The 24,057-nt window shown below is 31.5% G+C and overlaps 1 protein-coding gene across 4 annotated transcripts in view; it reads left to right on the top strand.

Annotated features, from left to right (window-relative positions):
• The window catches only part of LOC126745607 (uncharacterized), a 295,984-nt gene that overhangs the window by 80,950 nt on the left and 190,977 nt on the right, over positions 1-24,057 (top strand). The window lies entirely within an intron of this gene.

Here is a 24,057-nt window from a genome sequence, read left to right as displayed (position 1 = left end):
TGCGTCAGTGTACATAAACAAAGTTTAATTACGAATTGAGTTTGAGTTTGGGAATTTAATCTATTGTAATGAATTGGGGTTTTTAATACAATTGTATTAAGATCAGTTAAATTGTTTAGAAAATTCTAGTATGGTAATTATAAGATACGTGAGTGGAAACTGCTTTTGTGCATACCGGCGAAATTTAAAAAAAAAAGTTTATAAACAAAGTGATGATATCTCTGCAAATAAAGAAGTAACGAGATTTGAAAAATGCAACACAGATTCGTCCAATAGGATTGTTGGATACCTATTTCAGTTTTTTTTGTTAGTTAAAAATAAAGAATTAAAATGATATGGATAATACGCTTCACATTCCTGAAAATAGAAAAGTTAGAGGTTTGAAATTGGCATTCCTATAGTAAAATTAAGAACTTCAAATCAAAAAAATCCAACTTTTATAGACAAAATGTTTCTTTATATCTCTAAAACCATTCAATATGAGTTGCCAATTCGATTATAAGAATCACACTTATTAACGTTTCAAGAAACATGATTACCATCAAGACTAAAATCATATTTTTTTTTTCGAGGTAACACAATTTATACACTTAACACTATTGTTAGGTCTTTGGTACCTCTACACTGGTAATATCATCCATTTTTTTGGATCTGAAACTGAATAGCAGTAATAACCTCCTTATTTTTGACATCTGTTAATTACACCTCCAATTTTGGTTAATTTACCTAATGATAACTCAAGCCTTATACACGTAGGATTGATATTTTTCCTCAAATCTTGCTTAACCTGTTCTACATCTTCTTTTGAGCTTTTTTTTCTCTACTATTAGAACTTTGTCACTATCATTAGTGATTTACATTTGGCATAATTCTCTATAGGATTACCATCATCCGTATTATTTCGTTAAATAATAACATTTGAAACAAAAAAACAAAATCCTTACACTAAACTTGAAGATTCTAAAACTCCAAAACAAGAAAACGTGGCACGCAAAGTGTTTAATTAACATACAGGGTGTCTCACGACGAATAGACGCGATCAATATTTCGGAAACTAATTATTCAAACATTTTGAAAATTTGGCAACATGGCACAATCGATGGGGGCCACACAACTAAAATATTTTGACAATTGTGACGTTTCCGGTTATACCGGAAGTAGGTGTCAACTTCGTTATTTTTAATGGAACACCCTGTATATTTTTACATTTTTGGCTTCCACGTGAAATTCTAGGTATATTTTGTGTATAATGTCCTATACCTAAGTATAACCGTTTTTGACATATTTTTAATTTCATGTGAAAACCTATGTTTATAGGCCCTAACATAATTACCGATCACTCCCTTTTAGTAGTCTTTATTTATTGGTTAGTTTTGGTTTTATTTGAGAGGAAGGACCACTTTAAAAGACTATTTTAATATCTAACTAAAAAAACGATACAGGAGGGTCAAAAACTAGTATTAAAAATTAAAATGATAAAAATCATTAAAAGTCAACTTTTTTAAATAGAAACCCTCTATTTTTATCATTTTTTCATAAAGACAATTAAAAATAAGGTTACCTTTATATAGGGTTATCTAGTCTAAAAATTGATAGTTTCCGAAATATTGGCAGTTTAGATTTGGCCTAATGTTAAAAGCCGTATAGTTGTACACGGCTCAAGGATTGTTGATTAGTTGATCATGACGGTTGTCATAGTAACCGCTGGAAGCGGCAGTAAGACAATGGATTATATGCATTAAATTTATAAGTGACGTGCTATTTAAGTTTTCTTCGTAAAAGTGTAATTTAATGTATAATTTAATTAAAAAGTTACATTTCTGTTATAATACATTATCTTACTGCTGCTTCTAGCGGTTACTATGACAACCGTCATGGTCAACTAATCAACAATCCTTGAGCCGTGTACAACTATACGGCTTTTAACATTAGGTAAAATTTAAACTGTCAATATTTCGGAAACTATCAATTTTTGGACTAGATAACCTTATATAAAGTTAACCTTATTTTTAATTATATTTATGAAAAAATTATAAAAATAGGGGGTTTCCATTTAAAAAAATTGACTTTTAATGATTTTTTCATTTTAATTTTTAATACTAGTTTTTGACCCCCCTATATATTTTTTTAAGCCAAATATTAAAATAGTCTTTTAAAGTGGTCCTTCCTTTAAAATAAAACCGAAACTAACCAATAAATAAAGGCTACTAAAAGGGAGTAATCGGTAATTATGTTAGGGCTTATAAACATAATTTTTCACATGAAATTAAAAATATCTCAAAAACGGTTACACTTAGGTATAGGACATTATACACAAAATATACCTAGAATTTCACGTGGAAGCCAAAAATGTAAAAATATATAGGGTGTTCCATTAAAAATAACGAAGTTGACACCTACTTCCGGTATAACCGGAAACGTCACAACTATCAAAATATTTTAGTTGTGTGGTCCCCATCGATTGAGCCATGTTGCTAAATTTTCAAATTTTAAAAAAAATTAGTTTCTGAGATATCGATCGCGTCTATTCGTCGTGAGACACCCTGTATAACTGTCAACACGACTAGAACTGTCAACCGTCTATTTACAGTACAGTAACTGACGGTAATCATTATTAGATACTACTGTTGCAGGGTTTTTTTTTCTAAGAATTTTAGAAAATAAGGAGTCATCCTTGGAATTTAACAAGAATCCTAAAATAAAATAAAATCTCTAGAAATGCTCATGCCTCTATAAGCAAGAAAGTTAGTGATTTCAAAATTAGAATGTTCATAAATGCAAAAATCATGTCTGGAATTTGAACAAAAAGTCCCGAAAGAAAAACTCTTAGAAAATAAAATGCTTAGACCCCTGAAACTTATTGGACACCTGTTTAGCAGAACTTCATTTTTTGAAAAAACTCATAATCAAAAATATCTGCTCTAAAATTTCGAAAAAAATGCATTTTTAAAAACCAAATGCTCATAGCTCTACAAGTATTAATAATAATGATAAATGGATGAAGCATACGAAATGTACTGTATCTCTCGATATTGCATATTGCAATTACTTTGATGTAGGCAACTTATATCTGACATGCTTATGGGTCCTTAAATTCTTCAAGCATTGTTACCTTTTCTGTTGATCTTACTTTCCGGGTTGGCCTATGCACAAAAATTAAAATATGCAATAAGCGAAAACCAGGATTTCACACAAAACCTTTCTCAATTGTAGTCTATCTATTAAGCATATCTTTACTTTTATACAGATTTCGCAATGAAAATTTTATATGACCTTTCAAGAATTGCTGTTAACTGTCTAATTAATCGTAAATAATAATCAAGGAAAATGACAAGATTCGTAAATTAACTCAAAATTTAAATCGATGCTTGAAAAAATGAATTGGCGAATTATTCAATGCCGACTTATAATCTGGACCAAAATATATTTCGACCTACTTGGACGGATTTAGTCGCAACCCAACATTTTTAAAATAAACACTCAGTCAATCGAAGAACAGCATCTGTGCATTTTCTTCAGAAAAATTGTTATAGATCTGGGTGTCATCCGCGTATCCTTGCATTGTACAATAATTAATAATAGAATCCATATCACATGTATAAATAGCAAAAAGAAAAAGTCTCAAATTTGATCCCTGAGTACACCCTTCAGAAAGGCTTAAACGTCACTCAAATCAATCGTTACAACATAAACAACATTAAGACTTCAAGGGATTTTTTAAATGATTTGGTACTCTTATATCTATTTATTTACCACAAATATTAGATAGGTAAGAATAGTCGAATCGAAGTCGTTCTTTTTTCAGGATTGTTTGCATTAGTAAACCAAGCTGGCTTTGGTTTTGTAACACATCCCTTTAGAATAGATGAGAGATAATTAAATATTTATCTTGTTATAAACTGTGCCTCTTTCATTTATACAATAAGCGAGATCGAAAATCAGTGCACACTTTATGTTTATCAAATCCAAGTAGGAGTTGATAAACATAAAGCACCTCAAAATCACAACATTTAAAACTTATTATATGTGGTTTTTTAAGTTCAATTGTGTTAACTTTTAAGGATTAAGTTAGATAAGGGAGCAATTAAAATTCAAACTCTTTAAAACTTTTTTGATGAGCTTGGATGCAATGAATGATTTGATTATTTTTCTTTTTTTTGTCGCTTCTACATCTGCAGCCTGATATCCTGGAAAACTAATGAACCAAATAAAATCATATGTGAGAATATATAGAATCAGAATGAGCAGTTGCTCCGACAACGCTACTCACCGCGTTATATGTCTTACAAGCTTTGAGTCTACGGTTTTTGGGGTATCATGCTTCACAGAACCATGATGTGATAAGAACTCCGCTCGAATCTAAGTATGTGTTAATATTTAAATAAACTCCTTATACAAAATTTTAATCAAATCGGACCCATAGGAAAAAAGTGTTAGTAGTCACATGACCCTAAAACCCAATATTTTAAAAATTTGTAAAAAATTAATAATTATACCCTAAACCAAACCCAAATACCAAATTTCATTCAAATCGTGCAAATACCAAAAAAGTTAAAAAAAAAAAATTACCACGTAAAATAATAATACCCATTAAATCCCGATTAGATTTTTTTTTTTATCATTTGGACCCACTGTGTTGTAATTTTTGTCTAGCAAAATGACTTGTATAGACCACTGTGTCGCATGCATATTATAATAATACATGGCAAATACTAAAACGTCAAACGTTGCCGAATTATCACGGCTAAAAGAACCCGATTTGGTAAAAGATATGCATATATTCTGATTCTCCAGAGTCTCTTGAATAATTGAACACCAATTTCAGGAAGTTCTGAGCTATTTTAAGCATTTTATCAATGAAATTAGGAAGCAAGTCCGAGTCGATTCATCCACTTTGACGCCATGTTGTCAAAACCGCCGCCATTAAAATTGGGCATAGACGTTAAAATCGACCATTTTCAGACGATGATTTTGGGAATATAAAAAGGTTTTTGCCTTATGATTTGTACATGGAAAAATAGTATAAAGCTTTAGGAACAGTTTAACATCATTTTTAGACTGATTCCAGTCGGTTTTAATAGATAAATTTGGATCATAAAAAGGGTCTTTTTTCGGCGAAAATCGCCGTTTTCGTTGCCATGGAGACGCCGGCCATAACACCAGTCATAGGTGACTCGAACATCGCTTGTGTGGGTAGATTTTTAGCGATTTTTCGTACTTGGGACTTTTTTGAAAAAATTACTTTTAGGGTACTTGTAAAAATAGCGAAAAAATGAAATCTTAGTATGTCATAGTAAAATAAATGGCGCATCTGCTCGATTGGTTTTGGTTTTTCTGGAATCACATAGTGGGTGCGCACAATTAATTTCCAAAGTAAAAAAATGTTAAAAAATTCATAACTAAAAAACGGTTTTACTTAGAAGTACGGTTGAAATTGCAAAAGATTTTGCTTATCACACGCTACAAACCGCCCATAAGCCATTTGGCTCTAGCGGGTGCCGTTAAAAAGTTTGTAAGGCTGGAAAAAAGAAAGTGTGAAAAAGGGTATTTTCAATTGAGCACTGTTCACCCTGTATAAATGATACGGTTAAACTTTATACGCCGTTTTATTCGAAAAGAATGCAGCTTCAACTAATCCACATGAAATTTTTTAAAATTTTGCACCATAAAAATTTTACACAGAAAAAACTAAAAAAATCAATATTTTGAGGTTTTTCTGATTTTTTCCCAAAAAAAAACATTTTTTCAAAAAAATTGTAGCTCTCGATGAGGCGCACCTATCTTCTGTAAGTCATTATTTCCGGAAAAACACCGTCAGAGTAGCTGAAATATCATACATGTCTGAAATGCGTTAAAAAAAATACTTCCCGTGTGCTGAGAATAACCAAAAACTATACAGATAAGGTCCTCATTAACTCTAATCGATCTGTTAAATTTCATAATATTCAAGAAACCGTTGCGACCTGTATCGAATTCCCTTGACCAAAATCGAAGAAAAAATTTTTTTTGACTTTGAAGGCGTCCTAGTCCTACACAAAAAAAAAACAAATGAAAATTTGAAAATAATCAAATTAAAGCCTCATATTTCTAGATTATAAAAAGGTAAACATCGTTTCTCTAACCCAAATACAACCAAAGTTATAAACACTTTTGTCCGACCGGTCCGAATTTTGTGCGAAAACTCCACTGCGGGAGAGCCCCATAATAAGAGCTACGCCCTTATAATAAAACCAAAGAAATCCACTGCCCAATTTTAAAAAACATCTTAAAAGAATTGTTTTTTCTAAGCATTCAATGCTTATATCTCTATAACAAATGAATCCACACAGACTTAAAGTGTCTATTTTTCCTTTTAAGCTTAAACTATTTCCTTTTAATTAAAAACCACATCTTCATTCTTTCCCGCTTAAACCCTTTCAGGCAACTTCTTAACTTCTCACCGCCACAATTTTTATCATCCCTCTTGTCTACCCATCCCCCGCTTTTTATACATCATTTTCTTAAAAGCATTCCTTATTTGCACCACCGTCATTATTCGTCCTTTTTTAAGAAAAAAAAAACACCGCACTTAATAATAATCTCAATAAAATAAATTAAAAAAAACTCCCTAGATGCTGAAGATTAAAAACAATCATCGCCATCAACATTCTCTAGGGAACATTTAATAACGATGTCGGTGATCTTTTTTTTTATTCGCCGCTGTTTAAGTGAATTAAATAGGTTTTATCATTTGGTTTTAATATGAAAAAGTCAGTCGTGTTCATTAGGGTTATGCATTTTTTAATATTTTTTTTTCAAGTGTTATATTCCACAGGACATATAATGAAGAATACTGTTCCTGTATAGTCTAAGAGATGAATCGTTCATGATTTCCGACACCCAAATTTATCCAGAGTGTTAGTGAAGCATTTAAATAATCCATGTTACCAAGTAGTATTATTAAAATATCAGTGGCTTATCGACATTATTACCGATTTTCTTCTCAATCAATTTAACTAATTGCGATTTATCGGTTTTACAAATACTCCCATCTGCATGGCACGTTGATGTTGGCACTGGTGTCAGTGGAAATGCTAAAACATTCTCAACATCAACTTTATGAGTTAAGGATATGAGGCCCCAACATTCTCTTAAATAAGTCGCTTTGCATTCTCAACTCCACAACTTTATTTCCAAGGGTTAATTTTCTTTTTTTTGGAGCCTCAGCAAAGTTCAATATTTTATTTTTTTTTTATTGGCTTGTCAAATCTACTTCCATCTATAGCACATTCGTTAATGAACTGCTTTCTTAAGTAGTCAACACTTTCTTCGATGTTCAGGAGGAACTCTGCTATCTGTTCAGCGATCGGTTTTCCACTAGCTATATTGTAAAGATTATCTTTGTTTAAATCTGGATTGGAGGGATTATAGTTTATTCCCACAATATCGATGAAATGGACAAGTTGTTTTTTACAAATTTTAATCCTGTTAGGTTGTAAGCCTGCGGTTATGTCTTGCAAATAGCTCAATCCACAAACATCGAGAACATGGGAAATCAAAGCAGTTCTAATGCTGTGGCTTTTTGCCCAGCGTTGACGTGCAGCTATCGAATTAGTAAAATGTGCGATACCGCTGAGACGTTTAGCTGCGTCATCATTTATTGTTTGCTCCAGGGTAAGATCTATTGGTATTTTCGAAAAAGATTTATCCGTTCTTTTAATACCAAAACACCCAGCTTTGAAGTCTGTTCAAGTCCTGGATGTGTTTCTTCAACATTCAGCAAATTGTCCTAATATTTAACACACCATCGCGCATAGTTCGGCTGATTAACAATAAAAAATAAATTTGTGACTTTAGGAATGATATGTTTGAACATTTCAAAATCACTCATGCGTATACTCCTCGATAAAATGATGTAATATAGTAACATATCAGTAACATATCAGACTGATCACTTGTAGAATCAATATCACCTTCATCTCGAGTATTTTCAATATTTTGATATATTATACCCACGGTATCATGCAAAGTTTCTTTTCCGTTAAGCGTATCAACGTACCTATCAAAGTTATCAAAAGCGACACCTGTGCATAACGATGATTTCCTAATAATGTCAGGTGGGCTAATCTGAGAGCGATGTACAGATTAATAAGTTGCTTCAGTTTCCAGCTCCACCAGTGTAGTATAGTTACAGCAATGTCCAAGATGATTAAGAATGTCAATGATTCTTCTGCTGCTTGTAAGACTTTTAATACTCATACCAAGAGTAATATGCTTTGATGGTTTGATAGTACCATGGTCACACAAAAAATAGTATCAGAGGCTATTGAGTTGCTAAACCGATTACAGTTTACACCATTTCTGCGACGAATATCTTTACTACCAATCAATGTTTTGAAAAATCGATCTACTTTTTAAGGAATAGTACATTCACCATTAATTAAATCAGATGGCTTAATTTTCGATGGTAATTCTAATTTGTCTATTTTTATAATGGTGTTCCGTAGGACTAATGCAATTTTCTCAATAAGCTCATTTTCTTCGAGTCTCGTCAAATCATTATCTTCTAATAAATTACAATCTTTATGCATGATAACTTTTTTTTTATTTTTTGAAATAACTTTGATTAATTTTTTAAATTGTTTCAATACTTTGTCCTCAAGATAACGATTTGTCATTAAATTTACATCTGACTGAGACTGAAGCTTTAATTCATCATTGTATGTATCACAAAGAGAAGATAATAGCAAACAATTTTTATTATTGATAGCTTCTTCTTCTATTAATGATAGGATTTTTTTATATAATATATAATTTTATATAATTTTTTTATAATACACTGGCGAATACTTCGATTGTCATGCCAGGGAGTCTGTGGGTTATCAGCAATAACTTTATTATAATCATTTAAATACCCCAATTCACATAAATGTGATAAAAAATCATTTCACTATTTCACTGTAACTTTTCTATTTTGTCTAGCAATTTTTGATTACTTAATTTTGTCATCCACTCTAATCTTTTTTTATAAATTTTTGCATCACTTGAAAAGTGTAAAGTTTGCTGTTTACCTTTTAATTGCTTGCGATCTTTTCAACAAAAAAAAACAAATTCGTTGGAGATTCGAATTTGTTTCTACATTTACCACATTTTCGGGCTCACTAATTGTATCAGAAGTATCAATTTCTTGGCTATTAACTTCTGTTTGTGAATTTTCAGGTGTATTTTCTGGCAGGTTTTGGCTAACATTTACTGCAGTATTTAATATCGATGTCGAACTAGATGTACTGGGAAGATCTGCTGTTGATGAGAAATTTATTTAAGACAAATTTCGATATTTTGCCATTAGAGCTGTAAAACTATTGTAACAATTTCTGTGATATCCATCAATGTCATTAACCTGCTCTGGTTACTGTACACTATCATATTTAAGTTTAAAATGTACACGTATTTGTAAAACTTCTTTACACTTTTTTAATTTGTCTTTTATAAAAGTTATTATTTTTCCATTTGTGTCTTTACAGAAAACACACTTAAATTTTATAAAATAATTTTGTTAAAAACATTAAAAATACCGGCAACGAATACACCAACGTGACTAAACTGACGCCATCTTGACTACAAACAGCTGCTGTCGTCTATCTCGCTTGCGCTACTAATACGTGATTGTCTGCACTCTTCCAACATCCCTAATCACTGTTAACATTTAGATCGGCCTGGCTGAAGGTTAACAACCGAGTTACTGCTTGGCAAATTATTTTTGGGTTTGTAGTTATTTAAATAATATCAAATAAGAATTTTAGCCATACTAAAATATTTCCAAAAAAATTTTTTTTTAAATTCAAAATTGGCGTTTGGCAGAGTGTTGTAGAAATACTTTTATTTAAGTTTTTTTTAATTATATTTATTTCATAACAATTTAAAATAATGTAATATAGAATAGACTCTACTTTACGGGCAGTTACAGAAAATATTACCAGTGCCTCTCGGACACGCAACAGAGGCAGTCGAGTCGAGTTTTCTCTTTAATAGTAAATGGTTAGTTTGCAATGGATAAAAGTAAGTAGTAACTTTTACTAATTAATACAATAGCAAAAGATAAAGTTGTTAGCATTGTCTAAAAATGGTGGGAATAACGATAAGCAATTACTAAGAATATTAAGGAAAAGCTTACATTTTTGCAAGCTTGTTAGATCCTGCCTTAAAAATTTAGTATTATTAAACAGTTTGGTAGAAATGGCTGCATTTATGAATATAAGATCTGTAAAATTTTATCCCGAAAGAAAAGAAAGTCGTACCGAAGAATACCACGATCTGTATAGATTTAGTGAAGAAAATGTTGGATAGCTAACCATTTTTTGGAGCCAAAAGTGGAGCTAATATTTTTGCAATTTCTAAGTGATCCTGGATTTCAAATAAGGATCAAAAAAGAAGGAGTTCATAGAACAACAATATGTAAAACGATAGCTCGCGTTTTACCAAAAATAGTTGAAAAGGCAGGAATTTGGATGAAATTTCCTACAAAAAACTCGACTGACCAGGCAATCAACGAATGGGTAGAGTTGTATAGATTTCCCTGTGCTTTTGGTGCAATTGACACTCATGTACCAATAATAACGCCATCGCTACATGGTGACAAGTATATGAATAGGAAAGGATGGTATAGTATAAATGTGCAAGCAACTTGTGACGCAAAAGAAATTTTTACATCCGTAGATGCTCAATGGCCTGGCATAGTGCACGACAGTCGTATTTTAAGTAGACCAAAATTTTTGGTATGATGAGAAGACGTCAACAGATCTATGGACTTATTTTAGACGATAAAGGGTACGGCATAACACCATTGGATGATTTACCAAATAAAAACTTTAAGTAAATACTTAAAATATCTAGCTTTCGCTAGTAATTAAAAGCAAAAGGTTATTCACTTTAATTTCAGCAAATGCTATTAGTAAAGGCTAAATCTATCTAGTAAAAGCTAAAGCTTATACTTCTGACTAAAAGCAAAAGCTAAGTTTTTATTCATACTGCCCATTAGCACGCGCCCGCACCAAATGCCAAATGCAGATTCATCAAAAAACAAAACTGAAGATGTATTGCAGCTGACCAGATTAAGCGTGTCCATAAGCAATAACCCTCAAGAGTATAATAAAATAGCTGGTCGACTTCGATAGACAAAAGCTCAAATGTCTTTCCCGCGAGTAAATTTTGCATACGTAATAGGCTGAATACTGATGCGACCGGACCTCTGTCACCTGCTTGATGCGTATATGGTTCGATTAGATGCTGCAAATTTCCGAAGACAAATATCAATGTGTCTTCCGGGGGCTTGCATACATTAATTGGGTGTCAGCCCTGCATTTTTATTTTAATTGGTGCGTCAGGCGGGGCGCGCCTTAGATATTATAGATAGATATTATAGCCGTTTAGAGACTATATAATGTTAGTAAGGAGAGCGACTATATTCTGTGTTTTTTTTTTTTAATTTGAATTCAACAATTACATGAAATAATTACGTAGTAAATTAATGAGAAATAACTGGATAATTTTGGGTAGACAGTGTCTACCTTGTCTACTCGTACGCTTCGCCACTGCATAAATGCCTGGCAATAATATATTCGTGTTGCTAAAAGTTCAATAAAAATTATAAAAAACAAAAAAGCTTCTTAAAATTATTTGAAAAATTGATATTTTACATGTACAGGTACGATGCGCATTGATGAACGCAACCACTACTGCCAGCCAGGTGGCCCGTATGATGTCCGAGAGAGTGAGAGAGAAAGTATATCTAAAAACAGGCCTACCTAAAATTCTTGTTTTCCCGACGTTGCTAGCTCTCGTACTAATATATAAAGCTGCCCTCAGATATTACTTTATTCTTCATTAGATTAGAATTATATTTTCTTTACATTTAACACAGTTCAACCTAATTATGTACACTTTGACGCTAGTAGGTCATCAATATTACCTATATATGCACTAAATTAATAGGCAAGCAATATAACATGCTATATGCTATTAATTATGTGACTGTTATGTTAAATTATGTACATACGTCTTTGATGTTATGACAGCCTGGTTGCCTTTTGTAGTTCGGATGTAGGGAGAATTGTTATTAGTGCCTTATTGGGTTGGTTGGACCGTTAAAACGCTTCTTTTTTTATTACAAATGTCATCAAACCTTAATATAGCGAATATGAATGAAGAGAAAAAATTAAAACTCGTTAATAATTTGTTTCAAATATTACTCCTTCATTAGGACAAATGTCTTTCGCCAACATTTATACTCTATTTATCCAAGAAATCTCAACAATTATTTAATGAATCGCACGACTAACTCGCCCAAACTGAAATCAAACATCTGCCCCACTTATAAGTATAAAGACAAATATTTAGGGAGTCGTATAATAATTGGTAAAAGGCGGGTTATAGGATGAAATTTCACTTTTAATAAAAGTAAACAAGTTCAGACCCGACCGAATCGCAAACTTATTAAACAAACTTAGATTCCATTTAAACTTAATGGAACTCTCTAACTATTGTGTTTGTCCTAGATTGTGGCGAAGTTTACAAATTTGGTTACTGGAACCGACCTTAAGCAATTCCCATTATGGAGATTGTTTCTTCAATCTTGACACTGCTAGTGTGCATACAGGATGGCTCAAGTATCGTGGAATTTTTCACGCAAAACGTCCTTATTTTAACAATTTGTAAATGTCTCTAATGGCCGAGTAATAAAAGAATTTTTCGATAAACCATTAATCATTTATTTTCAACCCTCCGGAACGGGAGACAAATCGTCGATACATCCGAAGCTACAAAACACTTAACTACCTCAATTTAAAACATAACGCGGAATCGTTTCGGACCGAATTTCTACGGGAAAAACGCAAGATAAATGAAGAACTTTTATGAGGAATATTCGAAGCGACAACCAGAAATTTCTTTTGTGAAAAATGAAAAATTGTCAGGGAAGGATTTACAGTAGAGGCGAGCTCATCAGATTTAATAATAAATAAACAAAAATAATGAACTGGACCGTGGATAAACAATGAGAATGTGACCTCACCGCAAATCCAGTCGGAGACAATTCGCAGTTCGATATCGATCACTTAACTATTTGGCAAGTTGATGGCTTCGGGGCAATAGAATCCAGGTTTCTGGAAGCGCTTTGGATAATTATTTGCTGACAAACGGATTAAATGAACGGTCGGGTTCCGGTTTAAGCGATCTCCTTGGTTTAGCCTTGAGTTGTGTTGGGTTATCGATGTCTTTGTACTAATCGACTACCGATCTTACTAGTAATTAAGTTCGTTCAAGTTTATAAGTAACTGAATGGAGTTTAATCGAATAGTTTCAAGTTCAAGTTTTAATTCAATGTTTTACATTTTTAAACTCCTGTAGTTTGTCTATGATTTAAAATTGTGGTACTACATTAGGCATCTGCAAGCTTGTTTCAATATTATTTTAAATATCAGTTTTTCCACAAAACCAAGTCAATAATGAAAATGTCAAAATTTTTACAACAATATTTCTACGGAAAATTTATAATCTTTCTTGGAATTTGGCCCAGTATTAAAAATTGAATTCTAAAATTTATCTCAGAGATTAAGTCCAAAACGATAGTATCTGATGAGGTATCTGATTTTTTTCGTTGACAATAATCAATAACTATTTTTACTTAAATCATATTTTTTTTGCTTTAATGTTGCGTTAATAACGTTCTTTATTTCTTTAAATATTTAAAAACTCCAATTGTAAAAATTATTTGATTTAATTTTATGTGTTGTTTTAGTGACTTAGTTAAATTTGTTAATTTTGTAACATTTGGTTCTAAAAATGATGTGCGAATTTTAAAAACTAAAGTTCATATTATGATAAGGTAAATATTAGAAATATTAGGTTTATTTTTGACACCCATTTCAATTGCATCCAGAAATCTCATAGTAGAGGAGCCACGGGCAGAAAAATGTGTTTCGCGGGCATTGTTGTGAAGGAAGTTGGCAAGTTATTTTTTATAAATCTACACTACTTACTGATTATAAAAAATGATCTTGCCACCCCCCCCCCCCCCCTTGTGGGGCTACTCGCTCCGCACCCCTTTGAAGCAAATTTCTTTAAAATCTGGTAACTTCAAAACCGTTATATATATATAGAGCACTCATTTTGTCACTAAAACGTTTTTTAGTACTTCTGAAATAAAAGATGTCCCTGACAATTTTTTTGTAGATCCACCACCACTACTGCAATTTATAGAAAAGCAAATTTTATTTTTTTTTACAAATTTACTAAAAATCAACAGTGGATTATTTAAGCACAATTTAAATGCCTTTTTGTTTACAAAAAAAAAACAGATTTTTACGATAACTTGACAACATGGTTATGACGCGCAACGGATTTAGTTGCTGACGGCGCTTAAGGCGGCGTAGTCCTGCTCATTTGCCGCTTTTCCGACGTCTAGTCCGCTCTCGTGATTGGTCACTTTTAGCATCTTAGAAAAGTACTTAAAAAAAAACCTCACATCAGAATGAGTTGAAAATTGGTCAAAGTGTTTCTTATTCGATTCCGCACAGATTCACTATTTTGTTTGGCGATCCGTTATAATTTACATTTTGTGATTTGCTATTATTGGCTTCCCTCGTCAGCTGTTCAGGCTGGCTTGCATCTTGGTCGGGCGTTTTCACGTCGTTGCCAGTTTTACCGATGGTATTTTATTTACAGTTTATTAAATTTTATGATAACCAGATCGAATATGTTCCATCATTGACAACGTGTCCAAACATAGCACCGGATGATATCCTTTATTTAGCAGCTTGTGCGTGCAAAAAAAAACAAAATAATGCAATTGCATTTTAAATAATTTAAGATGCACAGAAGCTTGTTCATGCAATGAAGACATCTGCCAGAATAAAGCAGAACATGATCAAGTTATAGACAGTGAGGATTCAGAGGATGAAATTGCCTAAACATTATATAATCATTTTGTGTATTTTCATAAGTTCATTTTTGTATTAAATAAGTATTATACGCCATATTCTAAAACCTCTTTTTTGCTAGATATCAATTTAAAGCGACAAATGTATGAGTGTAAAAACGAGGTTTGTATCTTAAACAATTTCGAAGATATTTGTGAGAGAAATGTACCTTTAACAAGGGGTGGGGGGTGTAGCTGAGGTTGCTTGAGGTAGTAAGACAATTTTAATAATCAGTAAGCGATATAGATTTAGCTTAAGATTTCGCGCTATGTCACGATTATGATATTGAAGTAGTGATTAGTGATTGAATTCGCCTATAATTGGGAATGACTTGGTCGGTATAAAAAAGTGGTGGGGGTACATTTATAGGTAATATGCATATCATTTAAAAGAAGAAATGACAGACTACAATTTTTTCTTAAACAATTTTCTTCTATCTGTTTTTTTTCATATTATGGAAAAATGCCTATTTTTTTAAATATCTCAAATAATTTATGAGATATCGTTAAAGTCCATATAATATTTTTGATTCTAAATGTTAAGCCAAACCCACCAGTGAAAACCGCAACTGTGTATCTCGAACGGTTATGGATATATCTTCGAAAGAAATTTTTACCCTTTATGGAGGGGTGAAGCTCCACTTGTTGGAGGTGGCAAGATCATTTTTCGTAATTAATACGTCCTATAGATTAATAAAAAACACCTTGCCAACATTCTTTCAACAATACCCGCGAAATTCCCGTGGCTTCCCTACTATCATCTTAGACTTAAATTATTAAACAACAATCGACACATTCTATTGCAAACAATAAAAAAAAATATGCACTATTTTCTTTTTTTCTTGTATTGTTGTGAAGATGTTTCTTATGGAAACTGCTTGATCGTTTCCATAAATAGTTTATATAAAGAAGTTCAAAGAAATCGCATACAAAGAGTGAAAACCCATGTTTTCGGAAATTGTAAATATGAAAGAATTTCTTATAAGCTCTCCGCATGAAAATAGTTTAAAATGGAAGCCAGACATATGATGCATTTTGTATATTTACAATGAAATTATTTATAGATCGCATGTAGGATCGCATGAAGGAGTTTGTCTTGTAATATTTTAAACGTTTACAACTCTATTCCTGACTGTTCCAAAATTTAAGAGTTACGAATTTCTAAATACGAAATCTTTGAATAATATATCCAGCAGGAGATATACAGGGTGTCCGGAAGCTAGATGCAATCCTTTAAGGGGGCGATAGCTGACTTAATTTCAAACATTTTAAGCTAAATATGTGTAGGTCAAAATTTGTTTATAAATTTTTTATGGCAATTTTTGCATTTTTCTCAAGAAATACCAAAATTTCACACTTAAACGGTAATAGAGTGCAAGTTACAATACTAATTGTATTTTCGGAGTTTATGAGTGATATCTTAAAATAAAGGGCAGAAGGTAGGCATATTTTTAGAGAGGTTTGAACGACGAAAGCATTTTCATACCAATTATTTAAACATAAAACGAAGCATTTTTATTTTAACTCCATATTTATTTTTTACGTTTCAATATCTCTATTTTTTCTAATAAGTTTACACAGAAGCTTGAAATTGATCGTATTTTTATTAAGACACATTAGACAAAACAAAATAAACTTTGAAACTCCGATACTAACAATACTAAATTAATAATAAATATTTTATTAATAATACTAAAAAAATAATACTAACGATACACCCTGTATATATATATATATATATATAAATTTTTTTTCGATTTCTAACTCCTTAGGATAGTTAATTCCCTATGGTGGCTGTTTTTAAATATAACCCACAACCTATTAAAAGAATTTTTAGCTTAAAGCAATATAGCCATCGTAGATCTAGGTAATACTTATCACTTCACGTTTTATTATTCACTCTCACATGTGCTTTTTACACATTGCCATACCTAAAGATATATAAAGGTAATTTTAATGATTTTTATGAATTTTTTGTAGAAATTAAAGAACTTCTAATGGTCTTCATAACTTATATACATTTTAAATATCGTGTCTTATCTATGGTTAAATTTTCGACTTCGGGCGGGCTTAATTTTTACATAAAGAAAGAAATTTTAAACATAAGAACGCAATTAAAGATAATAGATAACGTTACTAAATGTGTGAGTTTGAATTTTTATAATCACTCATCAAACCATTCACAAGTCACAAGAACATGAAATCATGTGACAAATGATATTTATAATAATTTATCTTATCAGGCACAGCCTACTTGGCAGATATTTTAACATGAAATAGAAAAATAAACTTTTATCTTGAACACATTTAAATATCTCAAGAAGGGTTAATTGTAGCGAGATTTTTAAAGTGTACCCTTTTTAAGCAAAAGTTAGAGCAAAATGCATATTTTAAATAAAAAATCAATTGATGCTGAGCCTAGAGTTTTGTTATATAAAACAAAACCAAGTGTCCAAATTTTCTTAAAAACGAAGAATAAATGGTAAATTTATGGCGAGCATTTGAAAAAATTACATTATTGCTATACTGTACCTTGGTTGTCTTTAAATTTTTGAATTGGAAAATTTAGCTTATTTATTGGAGAGTCTATATATCTAAAAAACGGATTAGGCATTAAACTCCATTAAAACTATTTTTATTGCATGATTCGATTATAAGATGAATTTTTGCTCACATTAATAGAACCTGGCAAAGTAAAGCTCGAGTTATCAAATATAATTCGGTTATGAATGAATCTACTAAAGTTAGAATCATACACCGAAAAAAATATTTTGTGAATTTACAATAAATCTACTGCTTTTAGTGTGACCATTATATTTGTTGTAAAATCGCAAAATATTTGTAATCAATAATTATTCACAAAATATTTGTAATTTCGATTTCCCTTTTAATTGTGAATTTTTGTAAACTTAAAAAGTAAATTTACAATAATTTTTTTCAGTGTAGAATTAATTTTATTCGATTGTAAATAATCAGACCGAAAATGTTGGTCATGAGTGTTAAAGTTGTTAATCAATATCTCAGCTGTCAGACATAATCTCCTCTAGATTGAAAACTTATTCATTCAATCAATCTATTTACTCCTTCGATCAATAAATCAAATCAAATACACTGTTTAAACAAAAAAAAATGCAAGAAATACCCGAATGAAAAACTAACCTAAATAAGCAAAAACTGTATTATATTCGTACACCAAAACCCCTTTTTTTGAGTTAAACTAAAAGTAACCTAAAATGCTCCTGCATGTGAATAGGGCAGTTTATCTCTGAGCCATACATGAAAAGAGTTTCATCAGTCATTTTTATTCATGCAAATATTTTTCCTCGCATGCCAGACTAAACTGGCTAAAAATTATGAGAAAAAGAGCGAAAAAAACCGATGAAGTTTTTATCCAAAGTGGCCTTATCACACCGTTTAGTTTATATATTACTTTAAACAACATAAAAGCAGTTAGTTATCATAGCGACTGGGCCGCATTAGCATATTTATGCTCGGTTTGGTTGAGAAAGAGAAGTTTTTCCCTGCTGCTGCTGCTGCTGCTGAAACTTTTTAGTCGGCAAATTCATTATTCAAATGTCTGTTCTTTGTCTTAATAATGAACTGGCGGATTTCTACATTTTCTGCCGTTTAATTTAGGAAATTCTCGCAGTTTCAGTCGCCTGCTGTGCCAGTTAATTTCTTGATTATTAATTAGCTACTTATCAAAGTAATCAATTAAAGGAAAATAAAAAACGAACCCTCATATATAATAAAAGTCGAGCCAACAGTTTAAAGCAAATTCACTTTTAAATCTCTTAAAACTTTCGGCAGTTTTACATCCGACTTTCATCTACTTTCATGAGGCTGTCATGATCCGCAATAGATCATCCGTAGAGGGGAAACTTTAGGGAAAAATGTTGGATTTTATTTGTATTTTCCTCTCTTAGCCAGTTTCGATCATAATTCTTTTTGAGCAGTACAAGAAAATTTTATTTTTAGCAGTCGTCATGAATTTTAAATATACCGGGTGTTTGAAATTCGAGCCACATCATTGGGATTTCGGAAACGGTAAGAGATACAGGGTCGGTTAAATTGGGGCAAAGTTGCGTATTCTTATGCTTAACAAAATGCCGTTTTAAAATTTAAAAAATTCCGACTACGTACGAAGTTATTTGGAAAATACCGAAATTTTGGAAAATCGTTTTTATTTTTTTGTGAGGTTATTTGAAAACATATTTTAAAATAATTGACACTTTATTATTGTCACTTTTTCTCCTCTACCAGATGGCGTCGTCAGATTTAAAATCCGACGTTTCGTCTTTTGGCAACCATCATCAACTTCGGCCCTGCAATTTTTTTTACTCATTTTAATTTCCCTTTTTATTCTTAGAGAAATGACATAGTTTAATTTTCCAATATTTTGATGTCAAAAATTTACTTTTATTAAAAAAAAGTTAATACTGTCCTGTTGTTTGAAATAAAAATTAATAATTTATCTTAACACTATCATTTATTGAATAAATCAGTGTTTTTGACGAATTTTTTTAATTATTAACATGGTAAAAATAGTATAAATTTGATATATTATTATATATTTATTAACTATAATTATTATTTATTATTATTAACTATATTATTATTATTATTAACTATATTATTTATTAATATTAACTATATTATATATTATTATTAACTATAATTTATTACTAATTTGTATGTTGAACAACACAAATTAATAAAAAGAAGCTATAGCGCACAAACTACTTGGAACTTAAACCACTATTCCAGGCAGTTGAAGCTTCTCCTAGAAAATTCCCTGGAAGAAATTAATGCCTGAAAGTACCAGAAAATGGCTTCCAAACATGTAAACTATCTGGCCGTAACAAAAAATGATTTCCATTACTTCCAAATTACCTCAAACGCCTGGAAAAGTTGCTTTAGCTAATTGGAACTTAAACCACTATTCCAAGCAATTGAAACTTCTTCCAGGCAATTTCCAGGAAGAAATGGATGCCTGGAAGTGCCGGAAAATGGCTGCCAAAAGTGTCAACTTCCTTGACGTATCAAAAAATGACTTCCGTTACTTTAAAATTGCCTCAAACGCCTGGAAATGTTGCTTTAACTACTTGGAACTACAAGTGACTATTTCAGGTAGTTAAAACATTGTCAAGGTAATTTTCTGCAAGAAATTGATAATCAAAAGAGTGTCAACTGTTTGGACAAACCTAAAAATGACTTCGGTTACTTCAAAATTACCTCAAATGCCTGGAAAAGTTGCTTTAACTACTTGTAACTCAGGTGAATATTCCGGACAATTGAAACTTCTCCCAGGAAATTACCTAGAGTGTGTCAACTTCCTGGACATATCAAAAAATGCCTTCCCTCCCTTAAAATTTATCTCAAATGCTTTGGAAGAGTTGCTTCCACTACATGCAACTTAAATAACTATTCCAGGCAGTCGAAATTTTTCTTTCTCCAGGTAGTTCCCTGGAAGAAATTGATGCCTGGAAGTACCGAAAATTGACTCTCAAAAGTGTCGACTGCCTTAACTTATCAAAAAAATGAGTTCCATTGCTTTAAAATTACCTCAAATGCCTAGAAAAGTTGCTTCAACTGCCTGGAACTACCAAAAACTGACTTCTAAGGGTGTAGACTGACTGGACACATCAAAATATTATATTACTTCAAATTCACCTCAAATGCTTAAAAGAGTCGCTTTAAGTAAGGCAATTCCTTTGAACAATGGGTAACTAAAATTACTAGGGTCATCCTCCACTAAATTTATTTGAAAAATATTAATCTGACATGTTTCGGACATATAACATGTCCATAAAATTAAGGGGTTCCGTCAATACGATTATTGTCCTTTGAAGAAATTGATTATTAAACTGCCTGAAATTACCGGAAAATGACTGTCAAGAGTGTCAACTGCCTGGAAAAAAAAAGTAAATTTTTGACATCAAAATATTGGAAAATTAAACTATGTGATATGTCATTTCTCTAAGAATAAAAAGGGGAATTAAAATGAGTAAAAAAAATTCCAGGGCCTTATTTAAAAAAATAAAGTTGATGATAGTTGCCAAAAGACGAAACGTCGGATTTTAAATTTGACGACGCCATCTGGTAGAGGAGAAAAAGTGACAATAATAATGTGTCATTTATTTTAAAATATGTTTTCAAATAACCTCACAAAAAAATAAAAACGATTTTCCAAAATTTCGGTATTTTCCGAATAACTTCGTACGTAGTCGGAATTTTTTAAATTTTTAAACAACTTTGCCCCAATTTAACCGACCCTGTATCTCTTACCGTTTGATGTGGCTCGAATTTGAAACACCCTGTACAAGATTTTACAATTTTTGGAAAAGTATGAAAAAATTATTTTTTAATCGAATTAATGCAGGAAGTCTCCGGAGAATCTTAAGAGCTAAATTACTAACGTAACGCTACCGGTTCTATTTCCAGTAATAAATCTAAAGTTATGAGTTGAAGTTTAGGTCGTTCGGTCTCAGAAATCACTCCGGGGTATGACGAGAATAATCTCACCTAATCAGCGTTTCCTGTTCTGCCGAAACCGGCAACGTGTTACTATCCGTAGGGCGTATCCCTTAAATGTTAATTTTCTTCTTTCCCTAATTAACCCTGCCGCGCTTCGGTGCTCAGTAGTTCTAATTTAATTTTAATTCAGTTTATCTACGGGCTACAGGGCGGGATTATCCTTTGAAATAATGTTTAGCGGATGACATAAGTTTGAGACCGGATTCTTGGTTCTACTCGGGGAGGCAATTGCCGCGGGAGCTTATTCTAGCTGATATTAAGGAAAACTAAAATGGTTTTTGTTAATTTGGATTTTAAATAGAGCAAAGCGCGCATAATTAGTAGATACGGTAAGCAGAACTGGGTTTGTTGCTTTATTTATATGTTTGGTTTTTTTTTTTGGTTTTTCATTACTTTAATTAGTAAACTTTGCACTTGGCTAGTGTATATTTATTTTATAATATTTTGTTACTACAAAAAGAGTCAGATAACATGAAAAGGACTGCATCAGAACTTCATCCTTCTGATATCTGAAATATCTGGAGTAAGTGAATGATCCCTCTTCTCCAAGGAGGATTGCGATTGCAGTCTCCAATCTAATACACTTAAAAATTCCATATACATGTAAGCATAAATTAATACTACAATAAATAAATATAAAAGAAGTTTTTTACCCACTAAAAAAAATTTCTTATTTGTGAAATTATTATAATAATTTTTCAATACAAGACTGTCATATGATAAACAAAATTCAAATTAAAGCAAACAAGCAAATCCAAATAGCAAAAAATAAATCAACTATTTAAATTGCACCTTAAGAATAATAACTAAACTACATTAGCGATGCAAACAAATGAAACCTTACAGAGTATGCACTTTCTTATTATTAATTATTATTACTTACATTTTATATGAGTATTTTTATTATAATTTTCCTTCTACTATTCTATTTTCCTAAACTATTCTTACAGAATTACGTATTAATTTTTTTTCAGATACCAAAACTTCCTATTCACGAACCATGAATTTTTTCTTTGAATTTCCTCGCACAGACATTTAATGGACTCACAATAATGAGAAACCTTTTCTTTGAATTTCGAGAATCAGATACCAATTTATGTTTTGAGTTAAGTAGAATTGCCTTATCAGTTTCTCTAACTCTCTAGAGCTGAGCGAGCAGATCTACATAACATACGAATATTAGAAATATATGAATATTCTCTATTTATTAGAGGGTTTTCTTGTAAAGAAACTCTTATTACTTGTTCTATATTATTCGTATTCAATCTCGTTCTAACCCAATCAATCCCCTTTTTAAAATCAGAATTACCATACTCCTTTCCATTGCCATAAAATCAGAAACTCTCCTTTAGTTTCTCCGATTTAAAACAAAAAAAAATCCATTATTCAAATTTATTTGCTTTGTCTTTTTAATGAGCTCCATTTAAACTATTTAATTTAGTCAGTTTTGCCACGTCAGCTCTAAAAGTTTTCCCTATTATTAATCAGCATATACGAGTTCTTCGCGTTAGATTTACCTTTCAGTTAACACAATGGTTATAATAATTTATAATTTGTCCAGAGAACTAAATGCTCTTAATAAAAAAATTATTATATTATATAAAACTTATTTGCCGACAATTCGCAGCTATTTAATAAAAATATTTTGGCATATCCGACTTCCCACTGCCTTGCAGAGCTCGTAACTCTTTTTGAAAAGTGCCAGCGAGTCGAGGAATTTTATTTAAATGTCGCATCGTTTCGTTTTCCAGTTTTGGGAGAAGAGAAATATTTTATTTATTGGGAAGGGAAAAAAAGATGATCCTAAAGAAGCTTGCGAGAAGGAAAATTTATTGTTAAGTGGAAGATTTATTCTTATCCGAGATGATCGTAATAAAATGACGGTAAAGGAATTTTTTATCCTTATTATTCTTATTAGCTCTATCGAAGATTTATAACTTAATAAAACTGCAAAAAACAACATTTAATTTCAAAATTGTTTACACTGATACATGCACTTTTCATTTTTAAATATTTAAATTTTATATAGGTTTTACATCGAGCATTATGCTTATGTAACCCCATAATATATAAAGTGAGGACAGTATGTTAAGACCAATAAAAAATTTATTTACATCAGCCCTGAAATGGAGACCAGTTTTGGCTCAAACTGCTCTTCTCTGGAGTTTAAAATTTTTCCCTGCTTGAGGACTATGTGCCCAGCATAGTACCAATGCTAGTGGAACAAGAAATAATATATGCAGAACTTAGTTTGCTGGATATTTGATCAACATGTACATCAAGAGCTCACCTACCTACTTCATATTCCATATCAACCACCTTGAAACTGAAAAGTTTTTTCTCTGTTTTACTAGTATCTAAACACAATTGAATTTGATTTTAAACAGCCAATTTTTCATTTCGTTAACTACAAATTTCAAATTTTTAATTTCTGCCAGAGCAGCTGCGTCATCAGTAAATAGAACTGACTCATTATGAAAAGAAATGTTGATATAATTTATCTAATATAACAAAAGAAGAGGGCCTATAATAGACCCCTCTGGAACCTCATGCTTGGACTATTAATA

The sequence above is a fragment of the Anthonomus grandis genome, chromosome 1, assembly GCF_022605725.1.
Source record: "Anthonomus grandis grandis chromosome 1, icAntGran1.3, whole genome shotgun sequence".
In the NCBI taxonomy this organism is placed as follows: domain Eukaryota; kingdom Metazoa; phylum Arthropoda; class Insecta; order Coleoptera; family Curculionidae; genus Anthonomus; species Anthonomus grandis.
Note: the sequence above shows the minus strand (reverse complement) of the source record. Positions and strands in the feature narration are given on the sequence as shown.